The following is a 7,356-nucleotide window of genomic DNA, read 5'->3' as shown; positions in this document are numbered from 1 at the left end:
TTTTTTTTTTTTTTTTTTTTTTTATGAGATCAACAGGCAGACTTCATGCAGCTGACCCAGAAAAGGTGTCTCCTTTGTGGCTGTAGTTCCCTGTTGAGCTCAATCTCTCATCTCATCTGATAAAATTGTTTTAGTTAAGATGTAAAAGAGCAAAAACACACTAACAGTACATGTAGCATCGAGGTCGACTCCTGCCGGCTTGACCAGAACAAGGCCTCACTGGTAAAGTAATAATCAAACACATGCTGACATTGTGCATTAATACATTTTTAAAGAATTTCTTTCTTTTTAATAAAAAAAAAAATTACAATTCAAAATAAATTATAAAATAATCCAAGTATGGAGTTTTGCTAAACTAAAAGCACTTGAGTAAAAATTAAAAATATATTTTTAAAAGTTTTTTTTTATTTTTAATGTCAGACTGATTGCTTAAAAGAACTGATTAGTTTATTGTGTACAGAAATATTAATGAATACTTTTAGTTGTTTTGTAGCAGTTTTGTAAAGCGATTTAATTTTTCACCTAAAAGACAGTTTAGTCGTAAAGGGACAGTTTGAGGGTCAGTCATTTCAAGACCGCTCAATTGGTGTGTTGCGACTCTCAGTGAGGTCACTGCTTTAAAACATATGCATGTACAATAATACAATAAAAAACTCAATATATTATTAATAAAGTATCTTATATAGTTATGTAACAAAAGCATATAGAATATGTTTAAAATATTTTTCTGAAGTTTCTGCAGCCCATTTTCATTTCAGTCTCATGCATGCTGTCTTGTTCAGCTGTTGTGTTGTGTAGCTGAAAGATTTCAGGAAGTTTCCTCATAGCAGAATTAAGTGTTTGTGCTCAATAAAGCCAGAGGTTATGCAAACCCTCTTTGGTTTGTTCAAATCCAAGCAAATTGAAACGGCAGAAGCAAATTGGTTGCTGACAGCAACAGCGCTGACGAGAAGTGTTTGTTATGACTCCTACTCAGAGCAGAGCTGACAGTCAGGCTCATGCTGCTGACAAGCCACCTGATCTTAGAATTGCAAATGAGCCGAGCTGTGCAACTTTAATGTCTGACATATACATTCAGAGAGATGGAGTTCAGGACTCTAAAACTACATGTTTCTTTCTGTCTGTAAGTCAAGGACAGAAGTCAATACTGAAATGGTCAGTACTGTATTACAGACTCATTAAAAATGTGCCAAACTAAAGATGTATGGGGACTAGATACCAATTGTGTTTGTGATTAATGTGTTTATTAGGCAAGTTGTTCCGTCTGTTTGGAAATTGGCTACAGCTACTTCTATTTTCAAACCTTGTGAAAAAAACAAAACCAAAAAAAAAAATCAATTATGCACCAATCAACATGCTCGTGGTTATTAATAAAGTTGCACAGAAGTGGTTTACAAAGTTAATGATTAAACATTAATATTAAAGCCACAATTCTCTATGTTTGATGTAATTTGGGTTTCATAATCACTATTCATTTAAAGTTCTCATTTCAGTCGAAGTTAAATGCTTACTCGATTACGGTAGTTGTACCTGAGCTGTCATTTTAGGTTTAGGAATTTGGTACCACCAACCATGTTATTTATTTATTTATTGTATTGGTTTTTTTTTTGTTTAAGGTTCCATCAACACTATGAATATTTTTTTCTCAAGTTTACATATAAATTGAGAAGTATTGCCCATAAATGGATTGTTTCAATAGTACCTGGCTCCCCAACTCTGATGGGGACATTATTAATCTAGACAGATTTTAAACCAGTATGACATAATTTGTGTCTCGTTCAATACACATCAAGGTTGCTCAGAGGTTTACTACACAACGCTTTGAACCACCTGCTCTTCTGTTCTAACATAATGCACCAATACCACTGCACCAACTGATGCCACTGCACCAACCAGTACTAAGCCAGCAACCACTAACAACCAGTACCAATGCACCATCTTGTACCAAGGCACCAGCCAGTACAAATTCTCTAACCAGTAGCAAGGCAGCAACCAATACCAATGCACCTACTATTACCAATGCACCAATCAATACCAAGGCACCAATCAGTACCAACATACTGTGCCAACCACTACTAGGGCAACAACCAATTCCACAGCACTAATAAGTAACACTGCACAAACCAGTACCAATGTACTGCTCAGTACCAATGCACTAATTAAAACCAATGCACCATCAGTAAAATTGCATCAACCAATATCACAGAACCAACCAATACCTCAGCACCAACCAATACCAATGTACCACCCAGTACTAATGCACTAGCCAAAACCAATGTACCAACCAGTACCAATGCACCATCCAATACCAAGGCATCAACCAGTGGCACTGTGCTAGCTGGTAGCAATGCATCAACCAATGCTACTTCATCAACTAGTAGCACTGTGCCACCCAATATCAGTGCACCAAGCAGTTGTACTGCACCAACCAGTTGCACTACACCAACTTGTAGCAATGCACCAATATCAATCCACCAACCAGTTGCACTACACCAACTTGTAGCAATGCACCAATATCAATCCACCATCCAGTAGCACTGCACCACCCAGTACTGCTGCACCAACCAATATCAATGCACCAACCAGCAGCAATGCATCAACAGTGCTACTCCATCATCTAGTAGCACTGCACTAAGCAATACCAATACATCAACCAGTAGCACTGAACTATCCAGAGCTGTAGGGGCTAATTTACAAAGAAGGATGTTCAACCAAGTATGGTGGAGAATGACATTGACAGGGCTATACTTGAACAGATTCAAACTGAAAAACCGATGATGGCTAATCAAACGAACATTGAAGGGGTCAAACTCCAGAAGTGATCAATGTAGCAATTCATTCATTATCAATGTAGCAAATTAATCATTGTCAAGAAAAAGCACGAGAAGCTGGAGAAATATCAAAGGATAAAAGAGGAAATTAAGAAGCAATGGTGAGTCAGGGCCTCTGTGGTGCCAGTGATCATCAGAGCACTCAAGGCTGTGACCCCACACTAAAAGGGTGACATCAGTATATCCCAGGAACAACATCAGCAATCTTTAGTAGAACACAATTCTAGGAACAGTTAAGATACTGGACAGAACCCTCAAGCTTCCAGGCCTCTGGTATCAAACCTGAGCTTGAAGTAAAACGTGAACCTGCTCATAAAAAAGTTGGGTGAACTGGGCGTTAGTTGTTGTATCTAATTTGCATGGTTCTAACAAAAATGATGAAATACCCATACAATACCAGTGGTAAAAAATAGCATGCTCTGCTTGACTTAGGATTCATCCTAACCTTATATTTCTCTTTGATACCAATAAGAGTTTCCTCCTAGTTATTCATTTCAGCACACAATTAGGGTTTCAAAGTGACAGGATCGTGATCAAATTGGACTGACGCAGAAAAGCTGAAACAGCTTTATTTTTGTTTTCATTTCAAGAGCACAAAGTCAAAGTGGACATGTATAAAATGAGCAAAAAACAACAACAAACAGTTTTATTAAAGATTCTAAAGACTGTGTGTGTGAATTGGAGGTGAAAATAGCAGAATATCTTAGTGTTTAAAAATATCCAGAGTATTGCGGACGTGTTCTAGAATAACATTTTTCTAATGATCAAATTATTCAAATAAAATACAGTATCTTTCAAGCAAAAAGCATTGTGTTTGTGTTGATGAGATTTATTCTTCTTACCTTGACAGTATTTTAGGAGTCCAACAGGGTTCTTTTCTTGGCCCAGTTCTGTTTATCCTTAAAGCAGCTGATGGATGGCCAAATAATAGTGTCCATATGAATGCAGTGAACATAATTTTTTGAAGAAAAAAATTTATTGTACAAGAAACATCTGTATCACTTTTGTTTGCAACGTCTGCAGTATGACGCTAAATCTTGCCCATCATTGATGACTTGTTTGACATTTACAAAATAATTTGACATTTTCATGTTTTTAAAAGTGGAGATGAGCTTGATATTATAATGAATTTAAAGATTTTGAGATCACATTAGACTCCATGTTGTCTTGAAAAACATTTAAAGAGTGGCAAACACCTACATTTTACCTTGAAAACATTAAATAAATTAAACTATTAACTTAGTTAATGCTATTAAAATAAATATGCTTTCAAATATTTCAGTCACATTGATAAACCTATGACTATTTAGTCATTTACAAATTGATCAAATCAATAAAATCTAAAACAATGGAATATAAAAAACCTTAAAGCCATCTTTTATTTATCTTTGCAACATTCAGGAAAAACAATTTATTACTATTAATAATAATATTAATATGATTTTTAAAATTGGGTGTCATGTCAAAATCCAAGATGGCCACTGCCATAAATATGTAAACAATGTGAGCTGGATAACTTGAAAAATAAGCAATGGGCCAACTTACTTTTGCATGTGTGGTTTCATCGTGATGTAAAAAAAAGTATGATCTGAAACTTGGGTGGTCATGACAGAACCCAAGATAACCATTTTTCTATGTAAACCAGGCACTATTGTTATTGTAGGAAACTATGCTTTCTAGTTTTTATATTGCTTAAAAGTATGTTTTTTTTTTCAAAAGATTAGAATAGCTGAAGATAATGGTGACCAAGGCCACCATTGGCCATCCCCTGGCTCCTCCATTGTACCTGGTGGTGAATAAAAACTGCTCCCTCCACTCTCCAGGATCCATCACCCTGTGATGCCTTGAGCAAGAAAAAAATAACTCCCTCTGTTCTTCTCCACTGTGTAACTCCTATCCGTGTGAATATTTTGCACCAAACTTGCATTTCCTGTTCAATTCCTTCAATTCAATTCTTCTTTGCATACTTTATGATTGTCTATTGTTGTTGTCATCACTCTTTGTTAAAATTCAGGTCTCTCTTGTAAATGAGTCCCAGAGGCTCAATGAGATAAACCTGTATAAATAAAGATGGAAAATTCCAGTCCAGAAAACCACTCATTTTGAGAACTAATAATATTCATTATTCAAATGTTTCAGCAACGCGGAGCATTGACATACAGCTATTTTTGTTTGGCTTCATTTTTGTTACGTACGAGGTCAGGTTTTGGTAGGCATGTTGTTTTTTTCATCCCATTCATTTTTTTTAGATGTTTTACCATCAACAGTCAATAAATTAGCCCTCGTGTTCTTCTGACCCATCAGCCACATTTAAAGGGTTTATCAGTTTTAATAAATGCCTCTTGTCCTTTTCAAATAAACAATAAATAATCAAAATGAAATCCTAAGCAATGACATTCCATTGAAAAGCTAGATTCCTTATGTGAACTCTACAACTTGATGTTGAATCCGTGTGTGGAAAACAGTTAGGTCTGTCTTTTAGACGTGAAGTCTTTCAAATAAACGGGGAAAATGAGTTAGGGCTTTTTGCTGCTGCTGCTTTTGTATTCACCCATAATCCTTCCTCATTCTTTTTTGCTGGTATAATTGGCTTTTCGTCTTCCTGCTTCACTCAACCACTAGCTTTGTTTTGAAGGGTAGCTGTGGCTCCCTTTAGGGCACAATGGCAACTGAAGATGGTGTCCTTTGTGGAGTGGCAACAAAGGCACATATCAGGAAGTATTGTTTTGGATTATTTTTCCCCCAGCCTCCAACATTAGTTAAAATTGTGACTCTGATGTCAAGCCTCTGCTTTGAAGAGTCTGACAGGTGTGTGTTCAATTATATTGATATTTTCATTCTTGATTTAATTCAGTTTGATGTACTTTATTTACCGGTATATAGCGCAGATTCACAGCAGATATCATCTCAGGGCAGCATCAAATCCAGCTATAGTCTATTTATTTGCTGTTATAATACAACTCATTCTCTAACAATACATTATGAAATGTCTACTGTATTTGTAAAAGTTTTCTATCTAAGGGTTCCAGCAGATTGTGTCAAATCTTTGCTTTGTCTCAATCCCATATCCTGAGCAGCACGGAGGCGACAGTGGAAAGAAACACATTTTAACAGGATGAAACCTCCAGCAGAACCAAAGCCATTCTCAAGACGAGTGGTTGCCTGTTTCAGCTGGTTGAGGTTTGAGAAAACAGGAGATAGACACAAACAAACAGAAGCATTGGTTCAGGTGTGGTTTCTATGGGATGAAAAATAAACTACAGTAGTTAATAACAGCAATAATTGCAAGTAGAAACATGAACATCAGAATAAAGACAGCAGCAGAGTGAGGAGATGTGGTCAGTTTGTCCTCCAGCAGTCTAAGACTATAGCAACATAACTAAGGGACAGCTCAGGAACCCCAAGCTGACACTAACTGTAGGATTTATTTAAAAAAAAAAAAGACTTAAACCTAATCCTCACGGACAGAAACTGGAAGTTGGTTCCACAAGAGAGGAGCCTGATAACTGAAAGATCTGTCTCCCATTCTGCTTTTAGAAACTCTAGGAACCACAAGTAAACCTGCAGTCTGAGAGCAAAGTGCTGTGTTAGGAAAATATAAAATGAAGCTTGGTTGTTGAGAGTTTTGTATGTTAGAATATTTTTTAATCATTTTCTTGACGGTGAGAGAAGCTAAAACTGGATAACTTTTTAAAATGTTTTTTTAATGTCTTTAAAATCCCACATCTGAATTTCCACCAACTTCATGAGAAACATGCTTTAAATGTGTGAAATGAAAGTAATAGAATCTAGGTGAAATGTTGCTTTTTTTGTATATTAATCGCCTGTAAACAGGGCCATACACAACTGTGCACATGCAGCTCAGCTGTTAAGGTTGTTGTAATCGAGCACTCTGTATTTGAGCGACAGTAAGGTTTCTGAATCTGAGGAAGGCTTTACCCCAGTTCAGCTACTGCCAGCACTAACGTATTGCTAAGCTAGCGCGTAACAAAGAGGTTTCTCCCCCTCTTCCCTCCACAAAAACTGCTGAAGAGATGAGTGCCCTCAAGGCAAGTGACCTCAGGGAAACACTGCATGTGGTGTGGTGAGTTGTTGCAGGTAACCAGGAAAACCTGGAGTGGACTCTTAGAGGTTTGAGTTTTCTCCTATTAATCAAGTGAAATTGATATGTTCATGAAGAAATAGAAACATCACTGAATGGACTAATATTTTATGGTAAATGTGTGTGTGTGCGTGTGTGCGTGTGTGTGTGTGTGTGTGTGTGTGTGTGTGTGTGTGTGTGTGTGTGCGTGTGTGTGTGTGTGTGGGAGGGAGGGAGGGGGGGTCTCAACAAATATTTTTAAATGTGCGGGGGACACGTCCCCTTCACATATAATTGATGCGATGCCTCCCCATCAAGTGTCTCTTCACTCTGTGGTCTTGTAAACACTCATTGTTGTGCATCCAAACTCTGATCAAGTGCAGGAACTTTATTGGCCCACATCTGCCCTCACCACAAACTGAACACACATCTGCCCTCACCACA

The 7,356-nt window shown here is 37.1% G+C and overlaps 1 protein-coding gene across 1 annotated transcript in view; it reads left to right on the top strand.

Moving 5' to 3' along the window:
- The window catches only part of adam19a (ADAM metallopeptidase domain 19a), a 158,315-nt gene that overhangs the window by 40,724 nt on the left and 110,235 nt on the right, over positions 1-7,356 (top strand). The window lies entirely within an intron of this gene.

This window comes from Nematolebias whitei, chromosome 1 (assembly GCF_014905685.2).
Source record: "Nematolebias whitei isolate Nwh7 chromosome 1, NemWhi1, whole genome shotgun sequence".
Taxonomy (NCBI): domain Eukaryota; kingdom Metazoa; phylum Chordata; class Actinopteri; order Cyprinodontiformes; family Rivulidae; genus Nematolebias; species Nematolebias whitei.
Note: the sequence above shows the minus strand (reverse complement) of the source record. Positions and strands in the feature narration are given on the sequence as shown.